Here is an 18072-nt window from a genome sequence, read left to right as displayed (position 1 = left end):
GTTGGTAGTGAGTAGGGTGTTGCCAGGATAGATATTATCCTTGGGAGTGTGTTTCCTAGAAGGACTCTGCTAAGGAGAGTTGGAGTCCTACCTATACACAGAGCTTTTGTGTTTATTGTTTATTTTGCGGACTTAGGCATCAGAGAGGTTTTTGGCACACCCCCGCAGACTACCTCACATTTTTGTTTTTAAGGAGTAAAACGACTACGTTTGGAGGAGTGCAAACTTGATCAACAGGATTATACAAGAAGATTATTTCCTGCTTGTACAATTGGCGCCATCAGTGGGAAAACACAGAAAGAACAAACCTTTTGATTGAGTTTCATCTTTAGTTAGAATCTATGGCGCACAATAAAGACTTACCACATTCTGCTATTGACTGGCAAATCCCGGAAGAGAGCGGGAGGCGCGAAGGTTTACCTTTTATCCCGCCTATGGTAGAATTAGATCCCCAGCAACGGAAACCACAAAGAGGCACAAGAGAAAGATAGGGCTTAAGTCCCCATCGCTCTCAGAGCCCTAACAGGCAGAGGTGGAGGATAGATCCTCAGGTTCTGGAGGATTTTGTAAGGGAGCTAGACGAATTGATACGGAGGATGGTGGCTGACATGGAGATGATAAAGCGCTAGATAAAAGGCGAAGGGGTGGCAACAAAAGAGGGGCGCAAAGACAACACACACTCTTATCACTCAGAAGATCGTGATAGGCAAGTCACACAGTCGCAAGCTGGAAGTAGAAGCCTCAGGACAGGCGACACACAATCAAGGACTTCCAAGACTCGTTACTCCAGGTCTGAGAGAATGAGGACTGAAAGGTTGTTTACGGAGGGAAGTAGTTATCGGTCCTCGCATTCGCACCAAACAACATCTAGGCATATGGAGTTGTCTAGGTCGGCAGACCTGTGTACAGTGCTACAGGAAAGGGCTTGAAGGAGAGAAGACACTCAGGCTCGCGACCCCCGTAGAGTCTCTGTGCTGCAACGGTTGGCTCCTAGAACATATGGGAGTGTCAAGGTTGGAATGCCAGAACCACGCCTTACCTACGAACCAGCAGACAAAGCATTAGCGAGGTTATAGAGCTCGACATTCATTCTGGCTATAGAGAACGCACCATTATCTTCAGGCTTTCACCAGCCCAAATTCAGACCCCTACATGCACTTTCGCCACTTTCGCCAGGTTATGGCCATGTATCCACGAAATGAGGCTTTAATGTGTATCCTGTTTCCTTCCAGCCTTGGTGACTTGGGTTTAACATGGTTTGAAAGGTTGCCGGAAGGTAGCATAGCTTTATGGGCATAACTAGCGGAGGCGTTTGTGACTAGATTCAGAACAAACACCAAGACGCCAGTGGAGATTGACCAACTTCTCTCCATAGACATGGGCGAGAAGGAAACATTGAGGTCTTACAATAGTCGATATTGGGAGACTTTTAATTAGATTAGAGATTGCCCCACAAACCTAGCTATCGCACAGTACAAACGAGGTTTGCCGACTGGCAATAAATTGAGGGATTCAATGACGATGACACTACCCCTCACAATGGAGGCCCTAATGGAAAGAGTGCATCAGCACATCTAGGTAGAAGAAAATGTTGCTCACACCAAAGCAAAAGTTTGCACAACAGTGATGTCAGACAAAAACACTGCGCCAAAAGTTAACACGGTCGTGCGGGAAGAACAACCGAGCAAAATAGGCGAGGTAGACGAGCCAACAGAGAGGACCCCCAAGCAAGGAAGTTAAGAGTCCACACTGCCATCACCATGGTATTTAATAAACCTATATACCGGATTCTTAGTGAGATACGCGATGAACCCTTCGTTCGGCGGCTAGCCAGGTTGAGAGAAGCGTAGAGGGGCTATGATGATAGGTACCGTTGCACCTTTCATGATGAAAAGGGGCATCAAACTGAAAACTGTATGCCATTAAGGCAACATCTGGAGGAGTTAGTGGCCACAGGCCACCTGGACCAATATATTGAAAGGGAAACATAGCCCCCTAGGATTGCCACAGGTCGAATAGGATGCTGGTCAATGGTCCGCCCCCAAGGCATAATCAATGTAATACATGGGATCATCGAACGAGTATGTGAACTCAGAGGGATGATAAAAAAGGTTGAGCACATGAGAGAGGTACTAAGTGCACAACCTACCGTAAAAAAGGAAAAAATGGAGGCAACAAACGTCATCACCTTTTCTGACAAAGACCTAGCAAGGTTACAAAGCCCTCATAATGACGCACTGGTGGTTACTCTGTATGTCAAGAATTTTGACATGAAGCAAATTGTAATTGACCAAGGGAGCACATGCGAGATAATGTACTACGAGACCTTCAAGCAACTAAAATTGGAGGACAAAGACTTGGCACTCGCAACATCTCCTCTAGTTGGCTTCAAGTCAATGCCAGAATGGTCTATTGGCAAGATAATTCTGCCAGTCAAGGCAGGAATGATGACAAAACAGGTGGAATTTTGGGTATTGAAAGTCCTTTCCACTTACAACATAATCTTGGGAAGAGCATGGTTGGACGCTTTAATAACCGTCACCACTGTTTACCGATAAACTACCGATTACTGCTAAACTGAGACTGATTATGAAAAGTAATTGAACTGTTTGAAATACTGAACTGACTGACTGAATTCTGAAACTGATTGATTGACTGTATCTGTTTAAATGCATTATCTATCTGTTTGACTGTTTGATTATCTGTTCATGTTTTATGTTTAAATTGCCAAATTGAAGGCCTTGTCGGCGGCCGAACCAGAACTTGATTGATGTTTTACGATCTTTGAAATTTATATGATTTTATGGCATATTTATCTGAAATGTGTTTTGGTATGATTACATTAGTTGAAATAAAGCTAAATTACATGAATTAGACTTAATTACATTGGTGCCACTTAGTGGCCCACTACATTGAACATATGTGAGCCTTATTATACATTTAAACAAAACTTTTCATCAGCCAAACTCCTTGTTCTTGCCGACTAAGAGAGAGAGAGGGAGAGAAATTGAGTTTCTTCTTTTGATTGCTTTGAGAACCTAAAGAATTTGAAGGTTGATTTCAAAATTGTGCTTCCATTCTTGAACTACAACACCTAAGGTAGTGTGATTGCCCTCTTGTTTATGAATTGAGCTTGTTCTTACATGATTCATGTTGAAGTTAGTGGATAGAGTCTTGAAATAGCTTCATATGTCGATTTGAGTTAGAATTCATGCATGCATGTGTTTATCCTTACATTGTGAGGTTTGATTTCATGGAAATCTTGCATGCATGTTCATATATTTACAATGGACCATGTTTTCATCTTGTTTTTGGAACAATTGGCTCATTAGAGCAAGTGTTTAAAGCTTGAAAGTGGTTTAAATTCATGCATGTTGCATTGAAGTTAAGTTCATGAAAATTGGTTTGAATTTGAGTTGAATTGATCTTCCCTTGGACTTTGATTTTACAAATTGAGTTTTGAACCATGTTATACTATGTATTTGCAAATGTTTTCCAGGAAATGAGCCCAAGAAGATTGAATTTAATGCTTTGAAAGTTGAATTTGAGCTTGAGGTTCAAATCTGGGAATTCCAGATTTTGAACTCACGCTTGAGCGGGGTGACTGGTGCTCGAGCGTGAAATTCGTGCTCCCAGTATTTTGCACTTCTTTGGTGTCTGCTCGAGTGGGGTAGTTGACGCTCAAGCGTGACCTTGTGTCTTACGCTCGAGCGGATGTCGAGCACCCAATCGAGCGTGATGTTCACCTATCCAGCACTTTTGACTATTTTGCAGTACGCTCAAGCGTTTAAGTCTGAGCTCGAGCGGAGACCATTGTTTGCATTTCCACTCGAGCGGAGTAATCGACGCTTGAGCTGGAACTCTGCTTTTTGAAAATTCTGAAAAATCTTTTAAAGTGCATCTTTGCATCCTCATTTCATCCTAGGCATTCTTAGGCCTAGTTTATGGCATCTTAATGAGGATATAGATGTAGAACCACACTGAGTCAAGATAGGGATTAAATTATTATCTTTCCCAACTGTGTAGCTTAGTGTGTGTTCAATCTGTAAACTGTGTAGGGTTGGCGACTGGGGACGCGCTCTAGCCTAACTGTAGCCCAGAACTCTGTGAGTAACAACTGTGTAAAGATATGTTCAAAAATGATTATCTTCTGAACAATTGAACTGTACTGTTTCTGAATTGATATTGTTAATAGAATGAATGTATGTCCACTATTCTGACCTGTATTGTGGCATCGTTAGCAACTACTGTTACTGACTGTTACTGTTACAGAGATCTCTGTCGGTTCCCTTGTTGGAACCACTACTGTTTACTGATTGATGGCCATCATTGATTGTTCGGTCTTTCAAGACCTACTGTTTACTGTACTGTTATACTAATGGATGTACCACATATGACTGTACTGACTGAACGACTGAAATACTGACTTAATGAACTGTTTTCATTACTGTAAGGACATTCATTCTAAACCTCTTTACGCATTATGTTATTCACTGGGCTTTAGCTCACTGCTCATATATATATGTAGGTGTACAGGCACCAGACCGCGGCTAGAAGCGTCGGGGTAAGCTCCAGTTTTGTCAAGCCAAGCACTGTGCCTCACTGCGAGCTTCCGAGCCTGTCAAGCAATGGCTTAGGGGTGTTTTAATTTCACCCGTCTGTCTCTGTAACTGTTTTGTTAACTATATAGACTGTATAGATTGTTACTGTACTGTTACTGTACTGTTTAATAGGGATGAGGTCCCTGATCTGAATGTTTATAAATGTCGTACATACTGTTCTGCACTGTGTATATATATATATATGGAAAGTCTTTTTGGCATACAGATTGTCACAGCTCATTAGACATTGTTTATTTACTCTATTGGCTTCTGCCAGGCCCTTGTACTTTGTTTTACTGTATTACTGTTAAGCAGGCCTTCGGTAATCTCGGATTACAGGCCCGTTATGGTGCTAAACCCATAGGGGCAGGTTTAGGTCGTGACAGAGTGGTATCAGAGCGATACTTAACCACGAGTTATACCGCACACACGTGTCCAATGAGCTATAGGGTGTCCTAGAGAAGCGACTAGGGCATTACATGAGCATGATAAGTGTGTGGCTATGACATGACTAAATATATGCTAATGTGTTAATCTGTTCAAACAAATGACTGCCTATGTTGATAACTGTTATAACTGCCTATAGTGAAATGGATAATGCAAGAACTGCAAATGAATCCTCATCCTTATCCTCTGAGGCAAGAATGGCAAGACTGGAAAGAATGATGGAACTAATAGTTGAAAGATTAGATCAACAACAGAATCAACAGCCCCCACCTCTTTCTCCGGTACAGCCAGAACAAAATGTTAATGATGGGGATATAATTGCTCTTACCCAGAAGTTCAGCAAAATGAAATCACCATCCTTTCAGGGAGGCCTTGAACCGCTAAAAGCTGAAGCTTGGGTTTTTGAGACTGAAAAATTGTTTGAGGTTTTTCCGTGCTCTGAAGCACATAAAGTACTGTTAGCTACCTTTACCTTGCAAGAAGAGGCCAGAAGGTGGTGGATGCTTATCCGCGATGACAACACTGTAATGACTTGGGCTTAATTCAAAGGAGCCTTCTTTGAAAAATACTTCCCTCAGTGTGTCAGGGACAGAAAAGTAACTGAATTTGAACAGCTGAGACAAGGCACAATGTCCGTTGCTGAATATGAAACAAAGTTTACCGAGCTTGCTAGATATGCACCACACATGGTGGACACTGATTATAAGAAGGCCAGAAAGTTTGAAGGCGGCCTTAATGTTGCAATACTGGACAGAATTAATGTTTTGAAGCTATCGAATTATGTAAATGTTCTTGACCGAGCTTTGATGGCTGAATCGAACATCGAGGCACTGAAAACTGAACCACCAGCGTCTGAATGGTGTGGTAAAAGGCAGGGTTTTAAATTCAAGAAAGGCAAGCATAACCCATTGAACAAGAAACAGAATACGGGGTCAACAACTAGCCCCAGCCAAGGGAGTGGTTTCATACCACCCTGTTCTGAGTGTGGCAGGAAGCACAAAGGGGTCTGTTACAAAATATCTGGAGCCTGCTACAGGTGTGGCAAGGTGGGCCACATGGTTAAAGACTGCCCCTCTGCTCCACAAACCAATAGTAAAGCTGCACCAAGCGTGGCAGCATCAACTATTGCACCAAAATCGAACCCCAAAGCTACCGGGAAAGAGCCCATAAGGCAGGGCCGAGTGTTCGCCCTAGTACCAGGAGATGTACAAAACACTGAGATCGTTGTGTCAGGTATCCTCTCTATTTGTACCCAAAATGCTTATGTACTGATTGATTCGGGGTCTATGCATTCATAGGTGTCGCATGCTTTTTCGCGAAAACTGAGTAGACCATTAGAACCCATGAATTATCTGTTAGCCGTATCTTCACCTATTGGGGGATCTATGACTTGTGCCTATATGTACCCTGCATGTGAAATTATTGTTGGAGATGCACATTTGTTTATTGACTTACTGCCTCTGAACATAGATCATTTTGATGTTATATTGGGGATGGACTGGTTAACAAAATATCATGCTACCATAGACTGTGTAACGAAACAAGTAGTTTTTCGTCCACCTGGTTTACCCGAATTTGTGTTTAATGGGGTTGGAGTAGTACCTCCCCCGTATCTGATTTTACCCATGAAAGCTTGTAAATTGATTAAGAAGGGATGTAAAGGGTATCTGTGTTCTGTATTGACTGTATCTACTGATGATAATGCTAATGTGAACAGTATTCCCATAGTTAGAGAATTCCCAGATGTTTTTCCAGATAATCTGCGAGGGGATTTGATTGACAGGGAGATTGAATTCACCGTTGATGTGATTCCGGGTACCTAGCCAGTATCTAAAGCTCCTTACCAAATGGCTCCGACTGAATTGAAAGAATTGAAAGTGCAACTGCGGGAACTGTTAGATAAGAAGTTCATCAGGCCCAGGAAAAAGAAAGACGGCTCACTAAGACTGTGTATTAACTACCGTGAACTGAACAAGGTAACTGTGAAAAATAAATACCCATTGCCACGTATTGATGACTTATTTGATCAGTTACAGGGTGCTCAAGTGTTCTCTAAGATATACCTCAGATCAGGATACCATCAGTTGAAAGTTAAACCAGAAGACATTGACAAAACTGCTTTTCGAACGAGGTATGGACATTACGAATTTTTAGTTATGCCTTTCGGAGTTACCAATGCACCTGCTGTATTTATGGACCTCATGAACAGAATCTTTAAACCATACCTTGATGACTTTATTGTTGTATTCATTGATGACATACTGATTTACTCCAAAAGTATAGAAGAACATGAACATCATCTGAGACTTGCCCTACAGACCCTAAGAGAACAGAAACTTTATGCTAAACTGTCTAAATGTGAATTTTAGCTTGATCATGTTATGTTTTTGGGGCATGTTGTTAGCAAAGATGGAATTTCAGTTGATCCACAGAAAGTTGAAGCGGCAGTGAACTAGCCTAGACTAACAAATGTGACAAAAGTCCGAAACTTTTTGGGTTTGGCAGGATATTACAGAAGATTTGTCAAAGATTTCTCCAAAATTGCCTTACCGTTGACTCAGTTAACTCAGAAGGGGATATCATTTGACTGGACTAACCAAAGGGAATCAGCATTCCAAGAGTTAAAAACTCGACTTGTAACTGCACCGATTCTTACCCTACCTTCAGGTACGGATGGTTTTACTGTATTTAGTGATGCTTCTCATAAGGGTTTGGGATGTGTTTTAATGTAGAATGAGAGAGTTATTGCTTATGCTTCCCAACAACTGAGATCGCACGAAAAGAATTACCCAACCCATGACTTGGAACTTGCCACAGTGGTATTTGCATTGAAAATCTGGCATCACTACCTGTATGGGGTGACATGTGAGGTGTATACAGATCACAAGAGTTTGAAATACTTCTTCACACAGAAAGAACTGAACATGAGACAGCGGAGATGGCTAGAACTGATTAAAGACTATGACCTACAGATTTTGTACCATCCGGGAAAAGCCAACACTGTTGCCGATGCACTGAGCCGGAAATCGATTGGAAATTTAGCCTGTTTGCTCACCGGGCAGAAAGAATTGCTTTGTGACCTTGAAAAATCTAAAATTGAAATTGTTTTGCGAGAACAAGGTGGAACAATAGCTGCTATTTCTGCTCAACCGGCACTGATTGAAGAAATTAAAGAGAAACAACAATCAGATGACTTCTTGAAAAAGATCATCGAAGAAAAGGAAACTAAACCAAGACCGGGTTTCAAATTTGAAAATAATGTACTGAAATTTCAAGAAAGACTGTGTGTACCGAATGATACTGAACTGAAAAGAAGAGTTCTGCAAGAAGGCCACAATTCAAAACTGTCTATCCATCCAGGGAACACGAAAATGTACCAAGATTTGAAATTGAATTTCTGGTGGCCGGGAATGAATAAAGAAATTGCTGATTTTGTATCGAAATGTCTTCATTGCCAACAAGTTAAAGCCGAACATCAACGACCCACAGGCTTATTGCAGCCCTTACCCATACCGGAGTGGAAATGGGAACATGTCACCATGGATTTTATTGTGGGATTGCCTCGCTCCAGTAAAGGTATGGACTCAATTTGGGTTATTGTTGATAGACTGACTAAATCTGCTCATTTCTTACCTGTTAAGACAATTTATAATGCAGACAAATTGGCTATACTCTATATTGATGAAATTTTTAGACTGCATGGAGTGCCTGTGTCCATTGTTTCTGACAGGGATTCGAAGTTTACATCGAGATTTTGGCAAAGCTTACAGACTGCATTGGGTACTGAACTGAGACTGAGTAGTGCCTATCATCCTCAGACAGATGGCCAGTCAGAAAGGACCATCCAGACTCTGGAGGATTTACTGAGAATGTGTGTCCTTGATTTTCAAGGAAACTGGGAAAGCCATTTGCCATTGGCTGAATTCGCCTACAACAACAGTTATCACTCAAGTATTGGTATGACGCCTTTTGAGGCATTGTATGGCAGAAAATGTAGATCTCCGATTTGCTGGGCAGAAGTTGGAGATGGGCCTTTTCTTGGGCCCGAGATTGCATATGAAACGACTGAGAAAGTAAAACTGATACAACAGAGACTGAAAACTGCACAGAGCCGACATAAAAGTTATGCAGATGTCAGAAGGCGAGACAGAGAATATGAAGTAGGTGATCACGTTTTTGTGAAAGTGACACCGATGAAAGGCCAGACTCGTTTTGGAGTCAGAGGCAAGCTAGCGCCGAGATATGTCGGACCGTATGAAATTATCGAGAAAATCAATCCGGTGGCGTATCAAGTAGCGCTTCCTCCTGAAATGGAGCATATGCATAACGTGTTCCACATTTCTATGTTGAGGGATTACCTCCGGGATCCTTTCCATGTGATAGAGCCTACTCGTGTAGTGCTAAGTGATGACTACACTTATGAGGAATGGCCTATTCAGATTGTAAACAGATGGATCAAGAAGTTGAGAAACAAAGAGATCCCGTTAGTGAAAGTCGACTGGCAAAACCATGGTGGCGTGTATGCCACTTGGGAAAGGGAAGATGACATGGCTAAAAGATATCATGAACTGTTTCCACTGAATCCTGTTTTCTTCCAAAACGAAGGTAACTCGAGTTTAGGGGACTAAACTCTATTTAAGGAGGGGAGACTGTAACAACCCTCACCACTGTTTACCGATAAACTACCGATTACTGCTAAACTGAGACTGATTATGAAAAGTAATTGAACTGATTGAAATACTGAACTGACTGAATGAAATCTGAAACTGATTGATTGACTGTATCTGTTTAAATGCATTATCTATATGTTTGACTATTTGATTATCTATTTATGTTTTATGTTCAAATTGCCAAATTGAAGGCCTTGTCGGCGGCCGAACCAGAAATTGATTGATGTTTTACGATCTTTGAATTTTATATGATTTTATGGCATATTTATCTGAAATGTGTTTTGGTATGATTACATTAGTTGAAATAAAGCTAAATTACATGAATTAGACTTAATTACATTGGTGCCACTTAGTGGCCCACTACATTGAACATATGTGAGCCTTATTATACATTTAAACAAAACTTTTCATCAGCCAAACTCCTTGTTCTTGCCGACTAAGAGAGAGAGAGGGAGAGAAATTGAGTTCCTTCTTTTGATTGCTTTGAGAACCTAAAGAATTTGAAGGTTGATTTCAAAATTGTGCTTCCATTCTTGAACTACAAGACCTAAGGTAGTGTGATTACCCTCTTGTTTATGAATTGAGCTTGTTCTTACATGATTCATGTTGAAGTTAGTGGATTGTGTCTTGAAATAGCTTCATATGTCGATTTGAGTTAGAATTCATGCATGCATGTGTTTATCCTTGCATTGTGAGGTTTGATTTCATGGAAATCTTGCATGCATGTTCATATATTTACAATGGACCATGTTTTCATCTTGTTTTTTGAACAATTGGCTCATTAGAGCAAGTGTTTAAAGCTTGAAAGTGGTTTAAATTCATGCATGTTGCATTGAAGTTAAGTTCATGAAAATTGGTTTGAATTTGAGTTGAATTGATCTTCCCTTGAGCTTTGATTTTACAAATTGAGCTTTGCACCATGTTATACTATGTATTTGCAAATGTTTTCCAGGAAATGAGCCCAAGAGGATTAAATTTAATGCTTTGAAAGTTGAATTTGAGCTTGAGGTTCAAATCTAGGAATTCCAGATTTTGAACTCACGCTCGAGCGGGGTGATCGGCGCTCGAGCGTGAAATTTGTGCTCCCAGTATTTTGCACTGCTTTGCTGTCCGCTCGAGCGGGGTAGTTGACGCTCGAGCGTGACCTTGTGTCTTACGCTCGAGCGAATGTCGAGCACCCAATCGAGCGTGATTTTCACCTATCTAGCACTTTTGACTGTTTTACAGTACGCTCGAGGGTCTAAGTCTGAGCTCGAGCGGAGACCTTTGTCTGCATTTCCGCTCGAGCGGAGTAATCGATGCTCGAGTTGTAACTCTGTTTTCTGAAAATTCTGAAAATGCTTTTAAAGTGCATCTTTGCATCCTCATTTCATCCTAGGCATTCTTAGGCCTAGTTTATGGCATCTTAATGAGGATATAAATGTAGAACCACACCGAGTCAAGATAGGGATTAAATTATTATCTTTCCCAACTGTGTAGCTTAGTGTGTGTTCAATCTGTAAACTGTGTAGGGTTGGCGACTGGGGACGCGCTCTAGCCTAACTGTAGCCCAGAACTCTGTGAGTAACAACTGTGTAAAGATATGTTCAAAAATGATTATCTTCTAAACAATTGAACTGTACTGTTTCTGAATTGATACTGTTAATAGAATGAATGTATGTCGTCTATTCTGAACTGTATTGTGGCATCGTTAGCAACTACTGTTACTGACTGTTACTGTTACAGAGATCTCTGTCGGTTCCCTTATTGGAACCACAACTGTTTACTGATTGATGGCTATCATTGACTGTTCGGTCTTCCAAGCCCTACTGTTTACTGTACTGTTATACTAATGGATGTACCACATATGACTGTACTGACTGAACGACTGAAATACTGACTTAATGAACTATTTTCATTACTGTAAGGACATTCATTCTAAACCTCTTTACGCATTATGTTATTCACTGGGCTTTAGCTCACTGCTCATATATATATGTAGGTGTACAGGCACCAGACCGCGGCTAGAAGCGTCGGGGTAAGCTCCAGTTTTGTCAAGCCAACCACTGTGCCTCACTGCGAGATTCTGAGCCTGTCAAGCAATGGCTTAGGGGTGTTTTAATTTCCCCCGTCCGTCTCTGTAACTGTTTTGTTAACTATATAGACTGTATAGACTGTATAGATTGTTGCTGTACTGTTACTGTACTGTTTAATAGGGATTAGGTCCCTGATCTGAATGTTTATAAATGTCGTACATACTATTCTGCACTGTGTATATATATATATGGAAAGTCTTTTTGGCATACAGACTGTCACAGCTTATTGGACATTGTTTATTTGCTATATTGGCTTCCGCCAGGCCCCTGTACTCTGTTTTACTATATTACTGTTAAGCAGGCCTTCGGTAATCTCGGATTACTGGCCGGTTACGGTGCTAAACCCATAGGGGCAGGTTTGGGTCGTGACAGACGCCATGCGAGCGGTGACGTCAACCTACCACCAGGTGTTACGGTTCCCCAATGAAATCAGAATGATTAAGGAAATCTTAGAAGGGCAAATCATATCCAAATAGTGTTTCGTTACAATAAATGGCAGTCGAGCTGCAAAAGGGTTCGTACAAATGGTAGAAGAGCTAGAAAGCAACAAGCTATTCGCAGACATTGGCAAAGCAGCCGAACAGAAGGTAGTGGAAGACTATGTAGAGGTAAGGATAGATGAGAAAAACCCAGAGAGGTTCTTTTTGCTCAGTTCATCTCTGTTCAACACTGAGAGAATAAAGATCATGGAATTTTTGACCTCTAACATCGAAGTATTTTCTTGGACGCCGTATGACATGCCTGGGTATTGACCCCAACTTCATCTGCCATCAACTCATTGCCCACCCAACCGCCAGACCAATTATATAGCGAACTCACCGATCGGCACTCCACCACTCAGAGATAGTGGCGGAAGAAGTGGGAAACCTGTTGGAAGCAGGGGCAATCAGAGAAGTACACTATTCTAGGTGGATTTCCAACACAGTAGTGGTACCAAAAAAGAACGACAAATGGCGTGTTTGCATGGACTACAAAACAGTCAACAAAGCATGCCCGAAAGATAGGTTTCCTCTACCACGAATAGACTAACTGGTGGACCTAATTGCAGGGCATAACCGACTTAGCTTTTTTGATACGTATCGCAGTTACCATCAGATCGCTATGTATAAACCGGACCAGGAGGTCACATCATTTGCAACTCCCAGGGGATTATATTGTCACAAGGTCATGCCCTTTGGCCTAAAAAATGCGGGAGTAACATTCCAACGGATGATCACCAAAATGTTTGAGCCATTGTTAGGTAGAACAATGAAAGCTTACATAGATGATATGGTGGTAAAAAGTAAGAATGAAGGGGACCATCTCAAGGACCTAAATGAGATGTTTCAAATTTTGAAGTCCCACAAGTGGCGACTGAATGCAACCAAGTGCACATTCGGCGTATAGAAGCTGATCTTGGGATTTCTAGTGACCAACCAGGGTATAGATGATGATCCATCTCAGATCAAAGCCATCCAAGATCTCGAGAGGCCCAACACAGTCAAGGAGGTGCAACATCTCACTAGCCTAGGAGCTGCGCTAAACCGATTCATAAGTCGGTCGTTAGATAGATGTCGACCGTTCTTCTAGGCACCAAAGGCCAAGTTTGAGTGGGATAACGAGTGCGACTGCGCTCTGGAAAGCCTGAAAGAACACATGGCCTCCCTACCATTGTTGGTAACCCCAATACCAGGGGAGAAACTCTTTGTATACTTAGTGGTTTCCCAGCATGCAGTTAGCGCAGCGTTGGTATGGGCTGAGGGAATACAACACCTGCCTATCTTTTATGTTAGCAAGACATTGCTAGGTGCCGAAACAAGGTACCTGCCATTGGAGAAGTTGGCCTTAGCTTTAATGATGGCTTTTAGAAGATTGTCGCATTACTTTAATGCCCATACTATGATTATTTTAACAGCTTTTTCATTAAAAGCCTTGTTTGAGAAGGCGAATTTTGTTGGACGAATTTTGAATGGACCATGGAGTTAGGGTAGTTTGACAGTAAGTTTCGGCCAAGAACCACAATAAAAGCACAAGCTTTAGCAGACTTTGTGGTCGAATTTGCCTCAAGAAGTCATCAGGTTTGCTCGATTGACTTAACCGGGAAATGGAGGAAGGTGCCACAGGGATAGCGCAGCCCCCACAGCAGGGCATCCAATTGCATAACAAACTGTTCATCCTTTAAAAAAGGGAAAAAGGAGCAACTCGCAGTACGACAAGTGAGGACCTGACTGAAAGTCTAGTCCTAAACAGTGAGGACCAGATCTTAATGACGACCAACAACTTTGAAGAAAATAGCATCGGCGGTGACGCCCCTAATCCTAAGGCGTCATCAGATCCCTCAATTTGTTGGAAGTTATTTGTAGGAGAGATGTGGAAGCTCTTCGTTGATGGAGTGTCCAACAAACACGGTGCAGGACTCGACGTAGTTCTCATCTCACCAAAAAGCTTGACCATTGAACAGGCAATCAACCTTGGCTTTCCATCATTCAATAACGAGGCAGAGTATGAAGCATTATTAGTGGGTTTGAAGTTAGCATTTTGCATGAAGGCCGTTGAGCTGATGGTATACAGTGACTCCCAACTGGTAGTCTACCAAATTTCAGGCGATTACCAAGCAAAGGATGATAGAATGGTCAAGTACCAAGAGTTGGTCAGAAATGAGATCATGAAATTTGAAGTGGTTTGAATAGAGCAAATCAGTCGAGAGGAAAATAATAAAGCAGATGAGCTGGCCGATTTTGTGTCAATGGTAGATACGTCTATCCCACACCCATGGTTAATTGACTTCTTACCCAAACCAAGTATTGAAGAGCCGAAAGCAGCCGAAGCCTGTTGCACCGATCTAGGCCCTTCGTGGATGGATCCCATCATAGTGTTTTTAAAAGATAGCATCTTACCTGAAGAAAAGAAAAGAAGCCAATAAAATTAGAGAAAAGTCACGACGATTTTGGCTCTCCCCATCACTAGCATTGTACAAAAAATCCTTCGCAGGACCTTACTTGAAATGTGTCCATCCCAGCAAGGTCGAGGCATTTTTGCTTGAAATACACGAAGGCGCTTGCAGAAGCCACCAAGAGGGAAGATCGCTGGTCTATCGGGCAATTTCACAAGGGTATTGATGGCCGTACATGAAAGCAGATGCATAGAAATATGTCAAGAAGTGTGAGAGATGTCAGAAGTTCGCACATCAAATGCATCAATCGGCCAGAAAGCTCTTATCTTTAACCAGCCCGTGGCCCTTTGCAATGTGGGGCTTGGATATAGTGGTACCACTCCTAATCGCGCCAAGCAACAGAAAGTTCTTTATCGCAGCAATGGACTACTTCAAAAAATGGATAGAAGCAGAAGCATTCGCATCCATAAAAGAAAAGGACGTTAAGAAGTTTGTCTGGCAAAACATTACAACTCGGTTTGGAATACCCAAGTCTCTAATATTTGACAACGACACTCAGTCTGGTGGAAAAATCTTCAGGGGTTTTTGCGAAGAATACAAGATAGAATTCTACAAGTCTACACCGGTATACCCCCAAGCCAATGGCCAGGCCGAAGCTTCCAGCAAAGTAGTCTTAGATGGCCTAAAAAAGAGGTTGGAAAAGGCAAAAGGCAAGTGGGCCGAGGAACTTCCCCATGTCTTATGGGCTTACAGAACCACACCTCAGTGATCAATTGGCAAAACACCTTTTTCCTTAGCTTATGGCATGGAGGCGATAATCCCTCTGAAAATTGGCCTCCCCACCATCAGACGCGAAACTTTTGATCCAGACTTGAATGGTGAGGCCATATCTCTAGAACTCGACCTTGTAGAAAAAAGAAGAGAGAGAGTATTAGTGCACATTGCCTCGTATCAACAGGAATTGTCCAGCAAATATAATAAAGCGGTGCACCCGAGACAATTCAAGATTGGAGATTGGGTACTGTGCAAAGTTATTGGAAACACCTTGATACTTGGAGATGGCAAATTAGGACCTAATTGGGAAGGACCATACAGAGTGATTGGTTTGGCTGGAAAAAGGGCATATCACTTAGAAGATGTGGATGGCAGAGCTATTCCACGACCATGGAACACGGCCAATCTCAGAGTATTTTATTTTTAGCTTCTTCTTAAACACTTGCAATTTTTCTTTTTCAATAAAACAAGTAGACATTTTTTAGGTAAAAATTCTTTCCTCTGTTTGTAAAATTTATTCGCCCGACTGGGGGCAATCAGGAAGGTTGGCAGGTCTGGCCAACATTTAGTTCATTCTTCAGCCGAGATAAGGATCTAGGCTCAAGAAGGTTGGTGGGTTTGACCAACACTTTTTTCTTTCTTAAGCCGAGATAAGGATCTAGGCCCAACAAGGTTGGCAGGTTTGACCAACATTTCTTCCTCAAGCCGAGATAATGATCTAGGCTTAGGAAGGTTGGCAGGTTTGACCAACACTTAGTTAGTTTTTCAGCCGAGATAAGGATCTAGGCTCAAGAAGGTTGGCAGGTTTGACCAACACTTTTTTCTTCCTCAAGTCGAGATAAGGATCTAGGCCCATAAAGGTTGGCAGGTTTGACCAACACTTCTTCCTCAAGCTGAGATAAGGATCTAGGCTTAGAAAGGTCGGCAGATTTGACCAACACTTAGTTTGTTCTTCAGTCGAGATAAGGTTCTAGGCTCAAGAAGGTTGGAAGGTTAGACTAACACTTAGTTTGTTCTTCAGCAGAGATAAGGATCTAGGCTCAAGAAAGTTAGCAGGTTTGACCAACACTTTTTCCTCAAGCCGAGATAAGGATCTTGGCTCAAGAAGGTTGGCAGGTTTGACTGACACTTTTTTCTTTCCTTTAGCCAAAATAAGGATCTAGGCCTAAGAAAGGTGGGCAGGGTTGATCAACACCTTTTTCTTTAAGCCGAGATAAGAATCGAGGAAAAAATCTTGATTATAAAGGTTTTGTAGTTTCCAAAGTTGTTCTTTAGCCGAGATAAGTATCTCAGCTGAAAAAGGCAGATAGGATAAGGAAAGGCCAAGCTAACTAGTTTTTGTTGGGCTAACAGTAAAGATGATATACTATAGAGTGAAAAAGTGCTGTAACCAAACAAAAAGATGTGAAAAAAGAAAAGTTTATTTTATCCATTGGAAATTAAGTACAGAAGGTGGGGCTTATAGCTCGGTTACATTTTCACGAAACAAAAACTAAAAACAAGAAAACTAAGCGAAGGAGCCTTCCGTTCAGGCAAAAAAGTCATCAAGGTCGGTGTCCAAGTCAACCCAAACTTCGCCGCTGGGTAGGCCAGTTTCGGCAGCTGTTTCCTGGGATAGGTCGGTCACAGGCACCCCGTCAACTGTGCTTGGCACAGGTTGGCTGAGCAGATCCACCTAAGTAGGCAGAGAAGGCTAAAGACCGAGGTCAGTGTTAGCAGGTGGGGCATTAATTAGATCAGGGGTCTCTTCTTCCTCCTCTCCCTCTTGAAGAAACTTCTGTTGGACCGCGTTTGCATAGTTGTCATATAGCTCGGTATAAAGTGAGGGGGAGGGTTCAGAAAGACTTCGGAATCAGGCCCCTAACCAAGCTTGGCAGCCGCAACCTTCCACCTCGCATTTAAAAAAGATGTCTTTGGATGCTTCGCATTGCTGGACGTAAAGCTCCTCACCTTCCTTGAAACCGCGCTCCCTCAGCGTCCTCCATTTGTTTCCGCAACACTTTTTTTTAGGCATCTTTATTCTTCTCTAGCTTGGCCAGCTCTCAAAGATAACGATCCTTCTTTTCAATCAGAACTTTGTTCTTATTAGCCTTAGCAGTAAAAACCTACTTAGCCAATTGATCCTGGTCGATTTTCAGCTCGGCGAATTTTGCTTGTAGCTCTTTAAGCTCTGCCTCTTTGGCCTTGCCATCTGCAATGGCCGCTTTGGCTGTTCTTCTTAATTCAAGCACTGGTTGATGCGCAATTCTTTTGCATGGCCTATAAAGCATGAGCAGTTTGATAAAACTGAGCAACAAGTTGAAGAAAAAACCAAAAAATAGGGTGTTCATGATTACCAAAATTAGGGATTTGTTGGCGGACCGTATCACCTTTAGCTCGGTCAAATGTGCATGGTGCTCTATATCAACTGGCAGATAGACACTCTTCGCCAAGTTAAAAGCCAAAAGAAGCTCTTTCTCCTCGCAAATGGAGTTTGCTGTAGTCACAGCTCGGCCTTTGAAAGAAACAAATGGTGCCTACGCCGGGGTAGGGGAGGGGGTAGCTCGGCGAACACTTGATGATTGTTCCAAGAGGACGGCCTCTGGGGACATAGTCTCCTCTTCGTCTATAAGCCGCTGCGTTTGACTTGTCGA

The sequence above is a fragment of the Camellia sinensis genome, chromosome 11, assembly GCF_055761805.1.
Source record: "Camellia sinensis isolate YWXY chromosome 11, ASM5576180v1, whole genome shotgun sequence".
Lineage (NCBI taxonomy): Eukaryota > Viridiplantae > Streptophyta > Magnoliopsida > Ericales > Theaceae > Camellia > Camellia sinensis.
Note: the sequence above shows the minus strand (reverse complement) of the source record.